This window comes from Narcine bancroftii, chromosome 9, assembly GCF_036971445.1.
Source record: "Narcine bancroftii isolate sNarBan1 chromosome 9, sNarBan1.hap1, whole genome shotgun sequence".
Lineage (NCBI taxonomy): Eukaryota > Metazoa > Chordata > Chondrichthyes > Torpediniformes > Narcinidae > Narcine > Narcine bancroftii.
In genome coordinates, this window is record NC_091477.1 from 117,885,624 (window position 1) to 117,909,614 (window position 23,991).

Sequence of the window (23,991 nt, forward strand, 5' to 3'; positions counted from 1 at the left end):
AGTTGTGAAACACAAAAAAATCTCTCAAAAATTTGGGCTGACTTATACGCTGGATCTACTTTTGAGACCTTAAATTCAGCTCAAAATCCGATCTGCACTGATTCATCGTACAAGTTGACCCTTGAAAAACAAAAAAAAAACCCGATGCGACAGATTTAATTGAGATTTTTAATGAAAACAACAACCTATTTAGAACCCTTCAAAATGACCCTCGCTCTCATCGTCTGAAGCAAGCACATCCATAGTGTCACTGTTTAAATAGTCATTATATGGGTCCCAGTCTCTATCTGAGGAGGCGGATTCAGTTTCGTCGTCAGTGTCCCACAATAAATCATCTTCTGTGCCAACAATTACACAAGAGATTCTGCACTTTTTAGGTGATTTTATCACAGCCTCTGCTTTAACTTTGTCCCATGCCTTGAGCATGAAGTCACACAGCACATCAAGTGATGCAACACGCATTTCCCCTCCTTTTGTAAATGACTTTTCTGCACTCAACCTCCATCCTCGCGCACATGGTCTTGGAATGGTTTGTTCAAGCAGACATCAAGAGGTTGCAATATAGATGTCAAACCACCCGGAATAACCGCCATGTAAGTTTTATGTAGTGCAAATCTACTTTTAGTCTTCTCAGTTAAGTGGCTATGAAACACATCCCAGCAAATCCCTTTCTTTGTGTAAACTGCCTGGCCGCCTACTTCACACATTGTCTATCCGTAATTTTACACCAGTTTCATCCATCCATCCATAATTTTTTATGAAAATGCACAAAAATACCTGCAGGGAATTTCATTTTCAGTTTAATATTGCGTTTGAAGATTTCCATGAGTTTTACTTTGTCCTGTTGGCCATGCACGATAATACCACGGTAATGCCAATGCAAATGGGTGTTTCTGCTGGTTGTGTGTAATAAACTAGTCAAATCATACAACTTTATGATCAAGATCTTTTGGTAGTTTCCGTGCAATTTTTTTAAATTGCGTAATACCAGATTTTTCCTGTTCATGAAATGATTGCACTAGTCTACTATAGCCTCAAAATCATCGCTTGAGGTTTGGGTGCACTTGGCCCACTGCAGTGCAAATGATCTTATTTTATTTAACCATATAACCATTTACGGTGCAGAAACAGGCCATGTCGACCCTTCGAGTCCGCACTGGTTCACTAGAACAATTCCAGTAGCTCAACCTTCCTGCTCTCCGCCCATAACCTTCCAACCCCCTCACCCCCATGTACACATCCAACCTTCCCTTAAATGACAGAAGGGACCCTGCCGCAACTATCTCATTTGCAAGATCATTCCATTCTGCCACCACTCGCTGAGTGAAAAAGCATCCTCTAATATTTCTTCTGAAGTTTTGCCCCCTTACCCTTAACTCATGCCCTCTTGTTCCAACCTCCCCTGCCCTCAGGGGAAAGGGTCTGTTTATGTCTAGTCTATCTATTCCTTTCATAATTTTAAATACCTCTATCAAGTCCCCTCTCAGTCGTCTACGTCCCAATGAATAAAGTTCCAGTCTCCTTAATCTCTCCCTGTAAGCCAGGCAACATCCTTGTAAACCCTCTCTGCACCCTCTCCACCTTATCTATATCCTTTCTATAATTTGGAGTCTATAATTGAGCACCGTACTGCAAACCAGGCCTCACCAATGCCTTAAACAGCTGCAGCATCACTTCCCAGCTCCTATACTCTATACTTTGATTTATGAAGGCCAGCATACCCTATGCCTTCTTAACCACCATCTGTGGCAACAAATTCTGCAGATTTACCACTCTCTGGCTAACAATGAAGACTCTTGAAAACTTCCCCCCCCCCACCCCCCAAAAGCTTGTGATGCCTGAGATGGGCCATTGACTGGCATATACGTCAACCCCCATAGATCGTGCAGATTGATCTGCTGGGTGTTAGCTGTAGGTGATAGCTATCGTGGAGTGTCCATGGACACAATGAAGCACATGACAAAAATACAAAATTTTATTCTGAACATTATTAATAAACATGATGACAGACAGACTTTTATTTCACCAATTTTGCCAACATTCAATAAACTTAAAAGAAACATTTTTATCACTGATTTTGAAACTTATTTGGTCTTGGAGTTCTTTTGCCCCAATGGTTCTGGAAGATTTTATTCCATCCTTAAATCTTCTTTATTTCACACTGTATTTAAAATATTACATCTCAGTAAAGTACAAAGGAAGGAGCTTCAACCAAAATGGTCGCGGTCTCTCACTTTATAGCTTCCTTTGCGGTGCACCAGGAACACCTGAGCCCACATCAACTGAGGTAACATTATTTTAATTATATTTAACCTTAGGGTTAATTTCAAAACAAATGCCGCTAAAATGGAGGAATGATGGTAACCCTGATCTTCGTTCATTCGATTGCATTCTGACAGTTTCTCTAAACTCACCTACTTTCCATAGAGTTGATAGCCATGCCCAGACTGGGATTAGCAAGATCCCAACTGAATCTCTCATTGGATGGGTTGTTGCTCTCGGTGAGTCACCCCAGAGGGTGTTGAAGAATTCCACCCCAGTTAAAAACACCAAGTGGTCCACGTGGTAGTCTCAGCCCCTTGCTCCACATTAGCTCCACATTAATTCCATTGAAGCATTGTCAAACTGGGATGAATTTCTAGGCAAATTCTTGAGTGACGAGTTCTACCATTGATGACAATCTTTTGGCTGTCAAAAAGCAACTCAACAAATCTCTCCTGGAACGTCTCTAATTCTCAACTCCCTTTCCTTCTTGATGACTCTCAAACCTCTTTGTTCAACCATGAGATCATTTAATGATCACCTTATGTAGTTCAGGGTCACATGCTCAGTCACATGCTCAGTCACGTGCTTTCCCATGAGACATTGTTTGCATTATTAAGGGTACAATATCAAAGGAAGCTGTTCTTATGAGAAGGAGAATATTGGTTGGGTTCCTGGGACACCTCCTCTGAATATAATAGCATGGAAATGATTTAGCAACTAATTTCAAAAGATGGTGCATCTTAAAGAATGCTACATAAGGAACGTTGCATGGCTGTCTGAGCTTCTCCAGCATTTTGGTGTCATCTACAATCACAGCGTCTGTAGACTTTCTTGTTTAGCAACGATGGAGTATCAATCTTGATGTTGTAATCAATCACTTGAGTGAACTTTTACTGTTCCTACTCAGTTGTGGGAATGCAGCTCACTGACCAGTTATTGGCTGAGACCTCAACAATGAATCCAGAGAGCACATTGCCAACAAGGGGAAATTTTGCTCGGCTCTGAAATTTCTTGGATGACGCAATCCTCGGGGAGGTAGGCACAGGGAATGGAGTGCAAGAATTGCTCGGCCTTTGAAACCAATCAAGATGAATGAAGGGTAGACGTTTCTGCTCAGAGTTGTTCAGGGCATATTGACAACACTATTGCCTGGGTACACATTTTCCAAAGGGGAGAAAGAAGTATGGAATCAATTGCAGTCTGAACAAACAATTCAACTGTCCAACTCTGGAAGGCTGCCCAAAGTCAATAAATACCAACCATGAGAACAACAAAATATTTCATGTCCCTTCGTTACTCAATGGACTTTACACTTTGAGCAATAAGGGGAGACCTGTGAGTTTTTGAGCCCCTGTCAAACATACCTTCACAGGGCATGGATTTAAAATATTTGGATTGGAGGGAGATGCAGCGAGTGGGAGGGGTGTGGTGATGGAAATTACTTGTAAATGAAGATGAGATTTTTAAAATATCAATGTATTGACAGACATAAAAAAATAAGAAGTGGAAACAAGATTGAGTTGCTTCCCCATTCAATAAGTTCAATGTTTAGATTTATTGGCGGAGTGCATCACATACAATCCTGAAATCCTTTTTTCCTGTGGGCAAGGCAGAATTACCATTTATTGGTACTGCAAAAAAATGTACTCAAGAAGATATGTATACATGTGAAGACATATAAACAAACTGTGTGCAATTCTGAGAGAAAAAAGTCGATAAAGTGAAAAATTAAGAGTCCTTAAATGAGTCCCTGATTGAGTTTGTTGTTGAGGAGCCGGATGGTGGAGGGGGAGCAGCTGTTCCTGAACCTGGTGGGGCGAGTCTTGTTCATGTAAGATTCTGGTTGACCTGATCTTGGTTTGAGTTCTGCATTGCTGCTTGTTTCCTCGAGACCATATCCTGGGCTTCAATTCATCCAAGAACTTCAGCCTCCCTGGGATATAGAACTGAAATGCAGCAATTCACACCTCTGAGAGAAGCCTCCGTATTCTGAGACAACCCAGACGAGATAACTTCCACCCCCATTTCCCTGTTAGGTTGGTTAACGCCAGTCTTCTGCATTGAGTTCCTGCATCGAGGAACTGGAATTCTCTGCAGGAAGTAATGGTTTGAATGACTTGGAAATGGGCAGTGGAGGTTAGAATAAGCCCCATATTTTTGGAGGGTGCAAGGCAGCAGGTTGAAGATTCTTCCAGCCGAAGGCTTGTACTTGTCTAAAGGGTTCTCTGCTCTCTTGAGTTTTAAGATTCAGGATTCAAGATTCCCTTTTTTGTCATGTAATAAAACCAAAAAATATAATATTACGGTGTAGCGACGGCTATTCTGCTTACTGAAGAACTCCACAACCAAACGATTGAGTTCAGTGAGCAAAACTGATTTATTGAGGTCTGCCTGGCTGTTTTTATACTCCCAGGCCAGACCTGGCTGAGAACCGCGCCGTGGGCCCAGACCCCATCAGGGCATCACGTGGGCCACAGAACGCAGGCTTCTAAGCCTGGTGCAGAGGTCAAGAAGAAATCCCCGACGGGGCCACTTTGGCCAGCTGCCCTGCCGCGTGCGTGACATGCGGGGCCAGTTCACCTGCCTAATGGCGTGCCGCCACACAGTCCCCCCAGAACCAGCGCCAATGTCCTTCTTTGTCAAGTGGCCTCGCTTCTTGGGCTGGGCAGCAACCACTGGCTTGTTGGGGTCGAGGCATGCTGGGTTTAATCTGTCCACAGTAAACAGTTCCTTCTTACCACTGATATCCAGTGTGAAGGTGGATTCTGAACGCTGGATGACTCTGTATAGCCCTTCGTACAGTCTTGTTACTATACGTTCGGATCTCTGTCAAGTTGGCTGCACGGAGTGGAGGTCCTTGAGGCCGGATCCAGGTCTCGATGGCTGTGGCTGGGATGATCCTGATCTGGACCTAGTGTTGATGAGGAAGCATCAGCCGCTGATTGCATCTCACAGGTAGAGAAGGCTGTGTTCTTGGCCAGCCACCGCAGCCATTAACAGCAACCAGCCTGCTCGTTTCCCTGGAATGAGCAGGGCTGATGGCACTTCCGAGCCTTGGCTCCCCAGCGCTGGGGGAAGAAGCAGAGGCCTGAAATGGATGGCTTGCTTCTGGCTATGCTCTTTGAGGCCCTTGCAATGGCCGAGTGTTCCCCCGCAGCGCTAGAGGATGACTTGGCATGGTCATGCCCGGGGCTCGTAACCAGTTGGACTGCTGAGCCCTCCGGGAATTGTCCAAGCCATAGCTCCTGAGATTTTTGAGCGACCTTCCTGGGATCGTCAAAGCTCTCCTGGGACAGTAACGGCCGGATGGCATATGGTTGAGGAAGGTGCGATCAAAGTGTGTGCAGTTCGTGTGATTGCCCATGAGTGCGAGTATCTCATTCATCAACGCGATTGGAGTTCTGTCTCCCAAGATGTCGAGGTGAAGCATCCAAGCGGCACGCTGGCGCCTGGAGAGGCCAAGGGAGCCGGTGAGCACCTGGTTGATGGTCCCATACTTATCTTCCATGGGAAGGTGCTGAACGAGGTGCAGCACTCGTTTGGCGGTGGCCTGGTCCAGGGCGGCGACCACATGATAAAACTTGGCCGCATCTGATGAAATCTGGCGGAGGTCAAACTGAGCCTTTGCGTGGCTGAACCAGATCTCAGGCTCCTGAACCCAGAAGTCAGGAAGCTTGATGGCTATAGCATTGATCGAAGAGTCATTCATATCAGATTCAAAGGCGTTTGAACCTGTCGGGGTCACCAATGTAGCGACGGCCACTCTGCTTACTGAAGAACTCCACAACCAAGCGGGTTGAGTTCAGTGAGCAAAACTGATTTATTGAGATCTGCCTGGCCGTTCTTATACTCCCAGCCTGGACCTGGCTGAGAACCACGCCGTGGGCCCAGACGCCGTCAGGGCGTCATGTGGGCCGCAGAGCGCGGACTTCTAAGCCTGGTGCTGAGGTCAGGAAGAAACCCATGATTATGCCATTTTGGCCGGCTGCCCCGCCATGTGCATGACATGTGGGGCTGGTTTGCCTGCCTAATGGCGTGCCGCCACAAACGGAATATTTTCTTTTGCTTGCTGCAAGACAAAGAAAGAGTCGCCATTAGCATAGCCTGGCACCCCTTACAGTATGAGAGAAAGTGAAATAAAGGAGTGTCTGTTCAGTCCATTGGCAACTCGAGCTCCAGATTCAAACCTCCGATACAATCAGGAAGCTTTCAGTGCCCGAGGCCCTTCAGGAGCCCTTCTTGCCTTCATCACCCTATCAAATCCTGGTTCGGAAACCTAGTTCCCGTGAGCTAGTCTCGTGCAGCCCACAGCCTGTCGGGTTCTACGAGTGGAAGTCGGCGGCAGCCCGCAGGCTGTGTGGGTCCTTCCACTGCTGAGCTCCTGAATGGTCTGCTTCATAAGGTTCGCTTGATTTTTTTTGGATCTATCATTTATTTTTCTCATGGTTTCATCAATAAACGACTTTCACTTATTCCCACTAAGAGACGAGTATGGTATAAAAGTGGCACTCTGAACTCAAGTCGTTGGAGCTGCTTAAGGCTACATTTTTGTTGTTTGGAACATCCTGCTCAATTGTAACCATATTTGGAGATGAATTACACAGCACGCTCTTTTCTGGTTTTGGAAAGAATTCAGTGATTCTCTTGCAATGTCTCACTTTGAATCTTATCCAATGCTCATGAAGAACTGTGTGGATTTGATTAGTGTCCCTTCCACCACATTTATGAGGCAATTTCACACTATCCACCAACCATATCACAAGTCAGATTGAACACACTGAAACATAACTCTTGTTGCACAGTCATATTATATTTAAAGATTGGATTTAATGATGAATAATGTAGGGCAATTAATTACATTTAAGACTGGAAGGTCACATTGATTTCAATAACAAACTAAAGCAACATAAATAACCTAAGTTCCAGATGAAGTCATATACAGTGGTTCAGGACAATATAGAAAAGTAACGCAGAGCAAGAACAGGAAGTAAGCATCTATAATCCTCTGTGACAAGGTAATCTATGATACCTATATACCCTTACGTCGACTGTTCCTTAATTTTACTCTTTGAATGGCTCAGCTCCATAGTCATTAAGTCATACATCAGGCCTAGCAAGTACATGATTCAAAATTCAAGGCATTGGTGAGGCCGAATTTGGAATACTGTGTGCAGTTCTGGTCCCCAAATTAAAGGAAGGATATCAATAAAGTAGAGAAGGTGCAGAGAAGATTTACTTTCATAAGTCAGGGAATTGAGTACAGGAGCTGAGAAGTCATGCTGCCACTGTACAGAACATTGGTGGGATCACTCTTGGAGTATCGTACACCTGGCTTGAAAGGTATGGTTAAGCTGTAAAAGTTGCAGAAAAGATTCAAGAGAAAGTTGCTAGGAGTGTCGGGCTTGAAGCTAAATTTAAATTTGGACAAATGCCACGGTAACAGGCCCTATCGACCCAAGGGTTCTGTACCGCCCAATTACACCCAATTCATCTTCAAATCCTGTATGTTTTTGGAAGATGGGAAGAATCCGGATCACCTTGAGGAAACTCATTCAGACACGGGGAGAACATACAAACTCCTTACAGACAGCGTTGGATTTGAACCTGAGTCGCTGTCGCTGTAACAGCATTGGGGTAACCTCTGTGCTGCCCCTGGGGAGGAGGAGGCTGTGGGGGGTGGGGGGAACCACATGGAAGTTTATAAAATCTTGAGTGGCATAGATAAGATAAACAGTCCTATCATTTTTCCAGGTGTAGGTGAATCTTAAACTGGATGGCACAGATTTAAGATGAGGGGGAGAAACATTTCAAAGCGACCCAAGAGACACCTTGTTCACACGAAGGGTGGTGGGGAGATGGAATGAGCTGCCAGAGGAGATAATAGTAACATTCAAAAGGCCCTTTAGATTGGTATAGGGATAGGGATAGGGAAGGTTTAGAGCAGTGGTTTTTAAACTTTTTATTTCCACTCACATACCACCTGAAGTATTCTGTATGCCGTAGGTGCTCTGTGATTAGTAAGGGATTGCTTCAGGTGGTATGTGAGTGAAAGAAAAAGTTTGAAACCACTGTTTTAATCGTCCCTCATTGACTCGTTATGTGCACGGTTTCATAACTCCAAAGGAAATGGGCCAATGGCAATTTTTCTCAAGCAAAATACTCCAGTGGCAATTGGGGCTACAGCAGTGCTTCTCAACTTTACCTTCCCACTCACATCCCATCTGAAACAATCCCTTACTAATCACAGAGGATAGGGATTACTTCAGGTGGGATGTGAATGGAAAGAAAAAAGTTTGAAAACCACTGGTTGGAGACATACTGTCCAAACACTGGCAAACGGGACTAGTTTGGTTAGCATGCAAAGTTGGGTTGAAGTGCTTGCTTTTGAGCTATGGATCTCCATGACTCAAATCAATCAGCCAATTTTTTTTTAAGCTGTTACTCTTTAATACATTTTCCAGGGAGTTTAAAGGGAAAATAGGACAAGGGGAACCATGTGCCAAATCAATGGGAAATCCAAACATTAGATTACTGAAATTTATTTAAATCTACCTTTTTAATAGTTCTTTAATTACAGAGTGAAAGAGGAGTAAAGCAATATATCACAGAACCTGCTTGTACCTGAAATAGCAGAGTTAATGTAGAGGTGCAACAGATTACCAAGAAGGCAAGTTTCCTCCATTTTGAGTGAGATTGAATTAAAGAGCAGCAAGATTCTGCCTCATCTGTTCAGGAAACTGGAGGGGCCGCACCTGGAGTACTGCAGTTCTGGTCTCCTTACTTGGGAAAGTATACAATACAGCACAGTACAGGTCCTTCGGCCCTCGATGATGCACCAACCCATATACTCCTTCTTAAAAAAAGGTACTAAGCCCTCCCTACTTCATAACCTATTTTTCTTTCATCCATGTGTCTAAGAGTCTCTTAATGCCCCCAATATTTCAGTCTCCACTACCATCCCCAGCAAGACATTCCAGGCATCCACAACTCTCTGTGTAAAAAACAAACTTACCCCTGATGTCTTCCCTAAACTTCTCTCCCTTAACTTTGTACAGATGTCCTCTATGTTTGGTGATCCTGCCCTGGGAAACAGGTGCTGGGTGTCTATCCTATCTATGCCTCTCATAATCTTGTAGATCTACTGGGTTTGGAGGTGGTGCGAAGGAGGATCGCGAGGTTGATTCCAGAAATGAGGAGTTGGATTATGAGGAGAGATTGAGTAGTTTAGAAGGATGAAGGTGGATCTTATAGAAGCATATAATATTCTGAAAAGAATAGATAAGATAGAAGCAGGGAGGTTGTCTTTACTGGTGTGTAGTACTAGAACTAGGGGGCATGCCTTCAAGATTTGGGGGAGTAGACATAAGACAGAGATGGGAAGGAACATCTTTTCCCAGAGAGTAGTGAATCTGTGGAATTATCTTCCCATTGAATCAGTCCAGGATGCCTCATTAAATGCATTTACGACAGTTAGATTGATTTTTGAATATTGGGGAATTCAGGGTCATGGGATCAGTGGTTAAATGGAGCCGAGTCCACAGCCAGATCAGCCATGGTCTTATTAAATGACAGAGCAGACGTGATGGGATAGATGGATAACTCCAGCTCATATTCATTAGGTTCTTGTGCCCTAATGGAAACAGGCCTTTCAGCTCATCAAGTCCATACTCATCATCAAGCATTGCATTTAACTAATCCAAAATTAATCTCATTGTTAATTCTTACCTCATTCTCATCAGCTTCCCCAAGATCCTCCTATTTATCTCCTCAGTAGGGGAAACTTAGTGGTCAATTAATTAACCAACTAACTCTCCTTTTTGGATATGAGAGAAAATCAGAGTGCCTGAAAGTAATTCTTGCAGTCTCAGGGAGAGCATGCAGGCTCCACACACACAGCAGTGGAGGTCAGGATTGAGTGTGGGTCTCTAGTGTTTCCACTAGCTGGATATCTGTGCTGCCCTCAATCATAGAACCGTTGAGCTCTAGAACAGTGCAGCACAGAAGCAGGCCCCTCGGCCCATCTTGTCTGTGGCAAACTATAATTCTGCCTATTTCTATTGACCTACACCTGGACCATATCCCTCCATACCCCTCACATCCACGTACCTGTCCAAATTTTCTTCAATGTCAAAATGGTGCCTGCATTCACCAGTTCAGCTGGCCGTTTGTTCTGCACCTCACCACTGCCTGTATGAAGAAATTCCCCCAAAATAGCTTGCCTTTCATCTTTAATCTATGTCCTCATGTGACCACTTTAGACATCATTCTTTACTCAAGGGATAAATAGACAGGTTAGTGCAGTGCTACACATACCAAGACCCCACAAACAGGAAATGGGTGGATAAACAAATAACCTGAAGTCCCTTTTAAATTTGTTCCCATTCACCTTAAAACCAGGCCCCAAATTTTAGACTCTCCTCCTCTGGGAAAGCGATTATATCTTATCTCTGTCCCTCCTGATTTTATACACCTCAATATCATCCCTTAGACCTCAATAATCCAGGGGAAAAATAGTCCCAGCCTATCTGACCTCTCCTTATGAGATTTCAGTTTGCAAATTCAGATTTATTGTCAGAGTACATACATGCAATCTTGAGATTCTTTTTCCTGTGCGCAAGGCAGAATTACAACTTATTAGTGTGAGAGATGGGAAAATTGATCTAAAATTATGAACATGGAAGAAACTAAAGTTCATCAGTAAAATGGCTGAAACCAGTTCAAACAGGATAAGTTTGGGGCTTAGGATGCAGGAAAGCAGAGTCAGCACGATTAACATAAGAATCTTCTATCCTTTGTGACAAGACCATAGGACTAAGATAAGGAATGGTAAGGTACAATAGAATGTAGGAAGTTGAGGTAGTCTGGATCAGATAAGGGTCTCCTAGCCCTGGACAGAAGTACCAAGTCATACATTTCTAATTAGCTAACCATACACAGATTTATACATATGAAATTAGCCAACCCTAGATAGAATGAGTCAACTCTGCATATTAAGAGACTGTAGCCCAGAGAATCAGGAAGGTGTGAATAAGGACAATGACATGATGGGGCACCCACAGGATACCCCCTGGTCCTCCAAGTGTACTGAAACTGCACGTAGGCAGGAAGAATTACCTATGCCAAACCCATCCAGGGGGCAGAAGAATGTAAGGGGGAGGGCATTCTGATACTGAAATTGACTGTATAAAAGTTGGGTGAGCCCCAGTATGTGTGTGTATTCCCAGGGTAAGGGGAAGCACCCAACTTTGCATTGTTGTAGTAATAAATGTTCTTTGTTCTCAATTTTTGTCTCGAGCAATTTCTTTAAAGGTACTTTAATTTCTAACAAATGGGGGCTCGTCCGGGATCACACTCCCTCCACTGACAGAGTACCCCGACGACGAGAGTAGGTGCACCCCGGCTGATTCAGCTGGACTCAAGGGCGACGGGTGGCTGGTCAGTGGAAGAAGCGAGTGATATCCGAGAAGAGGCATTGAGAACAAACGGCGGAAGGACGCGCGCTAGAGCAGTACTGCCAGAACTCGGTAAGAGTATTTTACTTGTTCCTAAGTATGGGAATAGCGGGCAGTAGAGATGAGAGTCCTGACACAGGACGTGACCACCAGATAGCTACGTACAGCCCGCTTGGGATGATGTTATCTGAGTGGGGCACAGGAAAGACCCGCGGTAAAGACAAACTGACGACGGTCAGGTATTGTTGTAATGAATGGGTGAGATACCCGGTTAAAGGGAGCTCCGTGTACTGGCCAAAATTCGGATCCGAGGATGAATGGATGTGTGAAGCTTTGAACTTATGGCTCTATCAAAACCAGAAAGACAATGTTGAGAGCAGGGAATATGCAGCCTGCTGGCTCAAGGGATCCATTGAACAGCTGGTTTTGAATGAGAAAGAATCCAGGGATAAGAGAGAGGAGGAACCTCTTGTCCCTGAATCACAGGGTTGGGATGTGTTACATTCCCTCCCTCCACCCTATGTTCCTCCTATGCCAGCTCCTATCTTTCCTTCCCCTCCTATGACCTACCCTTCTGCACCTTCCCCACCTCCCCCACCACTAGAGAAGAGAGAAGAGAGCAGGAGTGGTATGATAACTTGCTCACAAAGCACTCGATTACCACCTCTGTTGGCAGGAGAGAGAGGTAACTTTAATTCAGAACAGCGTGAGACTCTTCAGGAAGAAAGGGCAGAACCCTGTGATTCATTTCCCAGGGAGCAGGAACCCAGACCTAATAAGCCAGAAACCAATTGGATGAGACCACTGCGGGAAGTTCCCATGAGAGAGGGTCTCGGTTTCGTAAATGTGCCCCTGACCAGTACTGAAGTGTGTAACTTTAAGAAAGAACTGACCTCCCTGATAGAAGATCCCCAGGGATGTGCCGAACAGTTAGACCAATTTTTGGGACCATATATATATACAATATGGGGGTCTCGACATAGAATCCCCAGCAGGGGAACAATTGGTACTAACAGGTTTTGTTACCAACTCAGCCCCAGACATTAAGAGAAAATTACAAAAGACAGAAAATTGGCATGAGCAGGGAATAACCCAGCTTCTACAGATCACACAAAAAGCATTTGTCCAGACATCTGAGGATAAGCAGAAAGCAAAGGCTAACATTTTGATGCAAGCAGTTAAAGGAATAGTAGATGAGTAACATGAAAAAAAAAGGCAGGGACTGTGTGCCAGCTCCTGAATGTTGGGAGAAGTGCAGGGAGTGGGAGAGTAGAGACCAGAGATAATTTCATAAATCACGACTTCCCACTTCAGTCACTGACCAATATTGATTAAAATTCATGCTAAAAATTAAATGTCATAAATGATCGTTTTTCAATACTGTAGAATTAGCGAATTTAACTACCAGTTAATTCCAATTTATGAAATAAATTGTATTTAAATGTGATTTTGCACAGGGAGTACCTGAGAGTTGAGTGATGTTATAACATTTGCAGGGAGAAATGTTTGCGCAAATAGGGTGAGTTCTATACATCTTAACTTTAAGTGTATGTGAGATAAAGAAAGGATCTGATGTGTAAAGTGGCTGGATCAGCCAGTTGAAGGGGGAGTGTGCATGTCCCTTTAAGTGCACTGTGGCACTTGAAATTGAGGCTTCAGGCTCTTGTCTTGCAGTTAGAGGTATGGAGCCCTATCAACAGATTTAGTACATTTCTTCTACACATTCAGCAGTCAAGGTCCGTGAGTTGAAAGATCACCCACCTCTGGAGAATAAAGATACCTCTGGGGATTCCTATGGGGATTCCTATAAGTTTAATCATTCATTTCTCTGGTGCATTTTCCTCTGGAGTGAAATTAATGCCTCAGCACAATTTCTCTGTATTGCCGCTGTTATTTAATTCATGATAACTTTCCCCCATTCATCAGGTTTATATTTAAATCCGGTAGTGCGGAAGTTACATTGTAAATAATCACGGAGGTAAACCCTGCGCAACTGGATTCAGCTTAATGGAGAAATAAACCTGCGAACTGGTCTATGGTGCTGTGTGAGTACTGCAATAGGTGGAATATGATTTAAATTGGTGGCATCGTTCAGAACAATTGGGTGCATAAGAAGAATAATATCATTAAGAACTCACAGATCTTGTACCGGATGCTATTCAGTACATCTTGACTTAAGGACTGGAGAAATTGGCATGTTAGAATGAGATTGGCATGGTACCAATATTTCTTGATTCAATAATGACTCCACAAGCTCCAGGATTCATGCAGCAGAACTTTTAAGTGGAATATAATAGAAACTAGCCTGTACTTAAATTATTGTGTGTGCAATCTTCATAAGAACATCTTTAACTTTTTTTTGGTGCCTGTTTTACAGACTGTTTTAAATAAGGCCAGCTCCTGTGAGCTGTGGCACAAGGCATTTTACTTAAGGCAGAACTAAAGGTTGAATATGTTTCAAGTTCTCTTGCAGGGGCTCTTGTGCTGCAATGTCTGTTATGTACTCACTCTAACAAATTGGAGGGTTGTGCCCCATACAGACAAGCAGCTCCAACTGCATTTTAATAAGGTCTAACATATTCAAAACCCATGCAAATATGGTTTGTGTTTCATTTTACAATTTTTACACTAACACAAAGGAAAGTCAGATTGTTACAAAGTGCCGTAATTTAACATTTTTTTTCGTTTCTTTAATGGTTTATTCAGTTATTGTTGTATTTTACTTGTCTTTTGATTATTCAGTTATTGTTGTATTTTATTGCAGTTTTCAATGAGCTTGACATTTATTGTGGTTTTATTCAGTTCTTATTGTATTTTATTGCAGTTTTCAATGAGCTTTACATTTATTGTGTTTTATTCAGTTCTTATTGTATTTTATTGCAGTTTTCAATGAGCTTTACATTTATTGTGTTTTATTCAGTTCTTATTGTATTTTATTGCAGTTTTCAATGAGCTTTACATTTATTGTGCTTTATTCAGTTCTTATTGTATTTTAATGCTGTTTTTAATGAGCTTTACATGTATTGTTCATTGTTGTTTACTAATTTCTTTGGAATATTGTTCGTTAATGTTTTAAGCCCCCCTGGAATAGGGGCAGCAGAGGTTACAATTCAGCTCCTTTAGAATGTAGACAGGGCATAGATTTAATGTATAATCATAATGGGATATAAGGGATCCCAATACGGACCAGGGGAATTAAACAGCTTTAGTGGAGTACATCTAATTTGTATCATAGCCTACACAGGTATTAAAGACAGGAGTTTTGAAGCGATAGCACAAAGGACATGGTGGGACAAAGACAGACAGAATGGTAGTCAGCATTGTACATGTAACAGAGAGAGAGAGAGTTAATACATATGCTAATGTACACAGACAGGCTGCAACTCACAAGTTCAATGATATATATGCTAATGTTAGCAGACAAGCTGCAACACACAGTTAAATCACAAGAAACAATCCCCCCCCTGCTTGGTCACTTTTCATCACCCCATGAAAGGGAGCACCAGTTTCCAACAACGTGAGCTGCTTGACACTTTAATATCAGGCTCCAAACAGCCTTCGGAGATCGGTGGCCCTAGGGTTCGGGGCTGAAGAGGACATCAGATACGAGCCACAATCAAACGGAACCGCCTGACTACTGCTACTTGTTCGCTGCTGAAGGCAGCGCCTCTCACAGACTTCGTCGGGACAACACTTACAAAGGTCGTGTGCTTCAAAGACACTGCTTCAATATTTCAACGTATGGGATGGACTAGACTCTTTACTGAGAACTGGAGCCTGATACTCCAAACCCTAATAAGCAGCTGGACTCACTCCCCTGACCTTCATGGTGCTCCCCTACCTAAAGACTTTACACAGACATTACAATTCGGTTATTGACCAGCTGGGTAAAACTACACCTTACACTGATCATGGTGAAAGATCAGTATTACTGATCTAAAAGAAAAGTGAGGAGGGGGGGGGGGGGGATCAGTCACACTGACACTAGTAACCAAAGATCAGTAACACTGATCATGGTGAAAGATCAGTATTACTGATCTAAAAGAAAAGTGAGGATTGTGAGAGATGGGAAAATTGATCTAAAATTATGAACATGGAAGAAACTAAAGTTCATCAGTAAAATGGCTGAAACCAGTTCAAACAGGATAAGTTTGGGGCTTAGGATGCAGGAAAGCAGAGTCAGCACGATTAACATAAGAATCTTCTATCCTTTGTGACAAGACCATAGGACTAAGATAAGGAATGGTAAGGTACAATAGAATGTAGGAAGTTGAGGTAGTCTGGATCAGATAAGGGTCTCCTAGCCCTGGACAGAAGTACCAAGTCATACATTTCTAATTAGCTAACCATACACAGATTTATACATATGAAATTAGCCAACCCTAGATAGAATGAGTCAACTCTGCATATTAAGAGACTGTAGCCCAGAGAATCAGGAAGGTGTGAATAAGGACAATGACATGATGGGGCACCCACAGGATACCCCCTGGTCCTCCAAGTGTACTGAAACTGCACGTAGGCAGGAAGAATTACCTATGCCAAACCCATCCAGGGGGCAGAAGAATGTAAGGGGGAGGGCATTCTGATACTGAAATTGACTGTATAAAAGTTGGGTGAGCCCCAGTATGTGTGTGTATTCCCAGGGTAAGGGGAAGCACCCAACTTTGCATTGTTGTAGTAATAAATGTTCTTTGTTCTCAATTTTTGTCTCGAGCAATTTCTTTAAAGGTACTTTAATTTCTAACATTAGTACCGCAAAAATCTACTCAAGATGATACATATGCATGTAAACAAACTTGACTGCAATATAGAGAGAAAAGAAAATCAACAAAGTGCAAAAGTAGGTCCTGAAATGAGGCCCTGATTGAGTTTGTTGTTGAGGGGTCTGATGGTGGAGGGGGAGCAGCTGTTCCTGAACCTGATGGGGGTGAGTCTTGTAGCACCTATACCTCTTTCCTGATGGCAGCAGCGAGGACAAAGCGTGTGTTGGATGGTGAGGATCCTTGACGATTGCCGTTCTTGATCGGTGCGGCCACTGAAGCCCTCTAATCCCAATAACGTCCTTGTGAATCTTTTTTTGAACCTTTCCATCCTTCTTGTAGCTGGGTGTCCAGAACTGAATGTAACAGTTTTGAGCACTTTTAAAGTTGATGGGAATAACCTGTCAGTGATACAAATACAAGCGATTGAACGTGTGGCAGTGAGGACTGCGGAACCAATTGGGTACAAGGGCAGCCAATATTCCTCTATGGATTTAGTGCTTACAACCAAAGATGTATCAAATTTAGAGCAGTAACAAGTGCAGAGGGGAGGGAGTTTGGCTGTGGTCTTTTTGATCCTTTATGATGTTGGCTCGTTTCTTCAGACAGCATCTCAAATCGATGTCTGGCAACCAGATGGATGGGTGACCACAACTGTACACAACCACAAGTGTGACTTAATCAATGTTTTGTAAAACTGCCACATAATGCCCCAACTATTATACTCGATGCCTCAGCCAATGAAGCATATCAAATGTCTCTTTTACAATCCAATCGATTCACATTGGCACTTTCAGTAAGCTATAGACTTGCATGCTAAGATTTCTCTGCGCGCCAGGTTCAGGAATGAAAACAATCCCAAAGTCCTTATCATTTGAACAATTTGGAGGTTTTGGGATTCTGGAGGATTTGGTGCCAGGACAGGGTGGATTTCTAGAGATGCATTGGCCAGGGGTGGATGGAGAGGATTCGAGAAAGCAAATACAACCTTCTTGTTTCCCACATTGGGTGTGTCGAGGGCAAGAGGGCACAATTTCAGGATTGAAGGGCGACAACTTAGAACAGAAATGTGGAGGAATTTTGCCAGCCAGAGGTTGGTAAAACTGGAATTTGTTGCCACAGGCAGTTGTGGAGGCCAGGTCTTTGGGTGTATTTAAGGGAGGGATTGATAGGTTCTTGGTTGACTAGGGTATTTATGGTTATGGGGAGAAGACCAGGTAGTGGGGCTGAGTGGGAAAATGGATCAGCTCATGATTAAATGTTGGGGCTGACTCGATGGGCTGAAAGTTTATTTCTGCTCCTGTGTCTTATGGTCTTTTGGTCAACAGAAAGAGATGCATTGGAAGAAGTCCATGCTACAGACTGTATCAAAAAAAAAAGATTAAGAGGTCATGGAGAATGAGGAAGGGTAGAATCATAAAATCCACCATAGTAATTGAATCAGAATGTGGTGTTGCCTTGAACAAGAAGGTTTCACTACAGGAAACTGAAAGGAGAGATTCAATGAGGAGGCCATGGGAACAAAGAGCAGCGATTTAAGGATGACAGCGCTCTGGGGAGCTGGTAAAGTGACGTATTTGCTGACATGTTTTCTCACAGCCCCAGAAGCCCAGGTTTGATCATGACCTCAGATGTTGCCTGTGTGTGCAATGCGTTTCCTCCCACACCCCAAAGAAATGTGGACTGGTGAGTTCATTGTTCACTGATCGTGTTCTAGGCGAGTGGTGGATTCTGATGGAGTTGATGGGAATGGGAGAATAAAGCAGAAATAGTATAAATGAGTGTTTGATGATCGATGTGAGCTCAAAGAGTCAATGTGTCCCCTTTGTTGCTGTTTGACTTTGTAGCTCTATCAATTAGACCCGACAGACCAGAAGTCGAGGTTAATAGGCTTTAATCGCTATAAACTTACAGTCATATCTTACATGCTGTTGGCCCAATTCCACTGAGGGATCCTGCAAGGGGAGGAGTTACCCATATCAGGGGCAGGCGAACCAGTACAATGCTTGTAATACAGTGTTCCACCACAGACTTCATGGCACTCAGCGACAGTGGAAGGCAAATAGATTTGATGTGGTGGTATTTGCAAAGATGTGGGAGATTTTGAGGAAAACGGTGATGATATCTCTTTGGTAAAGAAAGGGAAAAACTTTGATAGGTAACAATTTCCAACATCTGTTCACAGTTAGTGTCGGGAGACCCAAGATAGAGGTTGGTTGTTGAGCTACTAACACAGCATGAGACTATTAAAAATGTGAAGAAAGAAACTTCAAACAAGTACATGAATGGCTTGAAAATTTATACTCCATTTCTATGCAATAAAGAGTTATGCAATTATTTTAATTGAGGAATTAATTTACAGTAGGTATTTAAGAAAGGACATTTAGAATTCAGAAGCCCTTTATACCCTTATGTTTACATTTACACATGAAACACGAAAGTCTGCAGACGCTGTGATAGTAGAAAAAACACAGAAATGTTGAAGGAAATCAGGGTCTGGCAGCGTCCATAGGAGGTAAAGATATATAAACCTATGTTTCAGGCCTGAACCCTCTGAAATGACAGTCATATAGCTTTACCTCCCATAGACGTTTGAGTTCCTCCAGCATTTCTGTGTTTTGTTTACTTTTTCATGTCTTGTGGAGTTGTCATTTATGAGACCATTAAAAGATTAAATGTACTTTGGCATTTGTATGTCTTGTGAGATCATTGTACATAAAGGTGTATTTTATTGGTGCGCACTCAAAGACTTTATTTGTGAAGTTTCTCACAAGAGGAACGTAATGCCTGCTCTGGGAGCAAAGTACCAGGAAGTTCATGTGTTTCTGGGGTCTAATTATACTTGTGGACAGAGAGGAGGTCTGTGTACTGATGTTGATTAGTTTTGATGTGTCCTGGAGCGCACATCATGTTAAGATTGAGTAATTCATCCTTTCATCCATGCACACTTCCATAATTTTGCATTGTCTTGTCCCACTTAATCTTTATGACATTCTCCAGACCTACGAGATACTTTAATTCCCCCAATTCAGGCTTCTCTACAGTTCCTGAATTGAATTATACATCATTTACAATGGCATTACAGTGCCAGTGACCCGGGTTTGAATCCGCCACTGCCTCTAAGGAGTCTGTGCGCAGTCCTCGTGTTTACGTGGGTTTCCCCCGGATGCTCCGGTTTCCTCCCACCTTTCAAAATGTGTTGGGGGGGGGCTGCTACCATGCTGTATGTCTAAAATTTAAAAGTAAATTTAGTTGCAAGGCACCCAAGTTTTGGAATTACCTTCCCGAAACTCTCTTCTTCTTTTATCACGCTCCTTAAAATGCAACCTCAACCTTTAGGTCATAAAATCCTCATGCTTTCACAAGTGCTTCAGTCTTTCTGCTTGGAAGTGTTACTGGAGAGTACATTGCGACAATTTTGTTACATTTTCCATTGAAAAAAAAAGTACTGCAGTATTTTATATTTTAATTTATAATCAGACTCAGGCTTCCTTCCTCAATTGTGCTTCACTTTGAGGGTGGTGTGTATCTGCTGCTAACAACACTAAAGGCATCAGATATATGCACAAATCATACAATGAAGAGCAGGCAAAGATATTAATGTTAATTCAACTTCCATTGTTTCTTCATCAAAGGATTTTGTCAATGACATGCTTTTTTTTGTGTGGTTAGTATCGACCAAAAAGTTATTGCCTGTTAAACACTCTGTATTGTAGTAGGACTGTTAATCTATAAGACCACAAGACAAAGGAGGAGATATAGGATATTCAGCCCATCAAGCCTGCCCTGCCCTTCAACTATGTGCTGATCTATTTTTCCACTCACCCCATTGCAACTCAGTGAATGCATATATACAAACTGTGGGCATCGAAGGTATAGAATAATTTCCTTTCCTCCATTGGAAAAAAGGTCAACATCTAAAGAAAACTATTCCTGAACTGAAGCGAATGGTTGTTCAAATTTGGAGATTTTGTTTCTCTCAACCACAGTGACAGTTCTGGCAAGCACTGTAATGTTTTTTGTTGTAACGATTGTTGTCTTCTCTCCTCTCCTCCCCCTCCCCTCCCCACCTCCTCCACTCCCCCTCCCCATTCCCTCACCTCAAGTGGAATAAAGAGCATGATTCAGCATGCCAGCTCTCCATCCCTAAGTCTGTATTTGATTTCCAAGAAATGGCTATGCACTTCCTAGAAACAGCTAAAGCTCGTCGTAAAAATTCATTTTGATACATGGTCAATTTTAATCTAAGACTAATCATTTTACTATCACCTAACAAAAATAATATTGGATCTAGTGGGAGTTTTACCTTTAATATTTTCTCCAAAAATTCTTTTACCTCTATGACCAAAAGGGTTTTACTCTAGGACACTCCAGAGTAGAATGAAAATCTGAACCAATTTCTTGAGCACATCTAAAACATAAATCTGATACTACTATATTCAACTTCTTTAATTTTGGGGGAGTTAAATATAATTTGTTGTAAGAAATTATATTGAACTAATCTATATCTTACATTAATAATTTTTGTTGTTCTATTCTTACAAAATTGCTTCCAACCATTTTAATCTATTTGTCTACCTAAATCAACCTCCCATTTTAATCTTCATTTATGAATTCCTATTCTAGGAGCTGTTTTCTGAAGTAATTTATACATCTCTGAAATAAATTTATTCATACCACCCTTAATTATTAATAATTCTAACTCATTTTGTCTAGGTAATCTAAAATTATTACCTATTTTATCTATCAAAAAAACTTTAACTTGATAATAACAAGGAAAGATATTATTCTGACATTAAATATTTCATTTGTTGAAAAGTAATAAATTCACCTACTTCAAAAAAATCTTTTTATTCCAATTTGACTCCTTAAAAATTGATTATTCATAGAAAAATGAAGGTCTATTTTGATATAAAGGTATTCTATGAGAAATTAAACCCTTTCCTCCTCATTCATAATCTACTTTATATCTTACTACAGTTGAACTGGACCTTGGTGAGATCGCACAATTTTTGCCTGGTATACTCAAGAAAGGATATACCTGCCATCGAGGAAGAGGTTCACCAGACTGATTTGTTGGGTGGGGGGACTTTTGAATGTGGAGCGATTGATTTGACTAGACCGGTAAAGTGCAGAAGGATGATACATCTCGTTGAAACAAGGAAAAAAAATCCTGACAAGGTTATATTCAGGGAAATGTTTCTGCTGGTTGGTGAATCCCAGTCCCAGGTTATAAATAAAACATTTTGAACTAAGACAGACAGAAATTTCTTCATTCGGAGGCTGGTGTAGCCCGGTAACGGGCCCTTCTGGCCCATTAGCCCATGCACCCCTCCCCAAATACATCTATTATCCTACAACCACTGTGCATCTTAGAAGTGTGGGAAGAAACTGGAGCATACAGAGGAATCTCACACAGACATAGGGAGAATATGTACAAACTTCTTACAGACAGCGTCGGATTCAACTCCTGGTCTCTGTAACAGTGTTGCACTAACTGCTATACTAACCATTCTGTCTGTGGTATTTTCTACCACAGAACGTTGGGGTGTACAAACTGCTGAATATATTTGTTCACCATATATTTTGGCGGTAAAGACGACACTTGAAGCATCTAAAAACAACCCCTCCCCCCCAGAAAGCGGTCATCCTATAGGTCAGATACAAAAACAGTGACCTTAAAATGCTACTCAAAATACCATTTGATTGGTTCCATAACTCACCCAGACCCCATCCTATAACAAAAATCTGCTGTAGTGTACACAATTTTTATTTTACACTAAAATCCATTACCAATGCGGTGTTAGACCAATAAAAGAGTTGTAAAATTTAAAAAAACACATCAGACTCATTTAAAATCACTAGTTTCATTCTCTGAGGCAAAGAACTCGGCGAGTACATCAGAGACTGGCTGTTTACATTGGCATCATACAGGTCGCAGTCTGAATCTGGAGAGTCGCCTGCAGCTTCGTCATCAGCGTCCCACAATAAATCATCCTCCCTACCATCCATTGCACTAGAGATACCAGTTAAACAGGTTAAGACAGAAGCTAGCAACCACAAATTGCTCTGTGATGATGCTTCACCACCCTCCTGGCCACACTCACCAGCTCAGTCAACACAAGTGTGGTACCGGTATATTTGGGGGTTGTGTTATACCACTGGATATGAGCTAAAACCATGAAATTCAGACTGAAATTGGGGTCTCGTTTTAACAACCAAAATATATGGTATAATATATGGTGTACAATATTAAATATGTTTATTATTTAAACAACTCCACGCATCCAGTATGGAGAGAAAACTAGAATACACCATGAAGAACCATGTATATTGAATAGCAGAATGGTCACTTCACGCTCCTCTAGTTCTCTGCTGCTATGTATAGAGCGTGTGATAACAATAGGCTTATTAATTGAGTGTGCTGTTTAAGAAAAACAGGTTTGCAAAATATGTGTGAGATCTTCCTGTTTTTCTTTGAGCCTCCTAGGAAATTTACTTCCTCTGTGTAATGTAAAGTGATCAAGTGTGGCATTCCTTCTGCACTCGATTAGAATCATCGGCTCTGGATTTCATGTGTGACCTGGGACTTTCTAGAATGAGGTGACAGGGCCTCAAGATTCAGAGCAGAAGGTATAAGATGAATAAGGAGAAATAATTTCTCCCAGAGATGTGAATCTGTGGAATTCTCTGAACAAGGAAGCTGCATCATTGAATGTATTTCTGGCTATGATTGGCTGGATCACAGTCTGGTACGACGACACCAATACCCCTGAGCATAAATCCCTTCAAAGGTAGTGGGCACAGCCCCAGGACATCGCAGGCATAACCCTCCTCACTATCGAGAATATCTACAGGGAAAGCTGCTGTCGGAGAGCAGCAGCGATCATCAAGGATCCACACCACCCAGTACATACTCTGTTCTCGCTGCTGCCATCAGGAAAGAGGTGTAGATGCCACAAGACTCACACCACCAGGTTCAGGAACAGCTGCTCCCCCTCCACCATCAGACTCCTCAACCACAAACTCAATCGGAAACTCATTTAAGGACTCTTTGTGCACTTTATTGATTTTCTTTTTAATTCTCTCTTTATTGCACAGTCAATTTGTTTATATTCGTGATCTGCTTACAGTTCTCTATTTGTTTACATGTGTACGCTGTGTGCTTTCTTTTTGCACTGCCAATTAGTGGTAATTCTGCTATGCCCACAGGAAAAAGAAATCTCAGGATTGTATGTACTCTGACAATAAATCTGAAATCTATAAACAGATCGACGGTCATTTGAAGAATGGATGAATCTGGGATTAAGGGCAAGGGGCGGATAAGCGGAGCTGAGTCCATGGCCAGGTCATATTCTTATTTCATTTTTTAAAAATTAAGCATGCAGCACGGTAACAGGCCAGTTTGGCCCTACGAGTCCTTGCTGCCTATTTTAAACCCAATTTACCTGCTGTACATTTTTGAAAGGTGGGAGGAAACCAGAGTCTCCGAAGGAAACCCACACAGACACAGG

The 23,991-nt window shown here is 42.3% G+C and overlaps 1 long non-coding RNA gene across 1 annotated transcript in view; it reads left to right on the top strand.

Annotated features, from left to right (window-relative positions):
* Positions 1–21,664, top strand: part of LOC138742705 (uncharacterized) — a 70,150-nt gene extending 48,486 nt beyond the window's left edge. Inside the window, exon 3 of the long non-coding RNA XR_011344364.1 lies at positions 21,458–21,664. This is a non-coding gene — a long non-coding RNA (uncharacterized lncRNA). The remainder of the gene's footprint in view (positions 1–21,457) is intronic.
* The last annotated feature ends 2,327 nt before the right edge of the window (positions 21,665–23,991 follow it).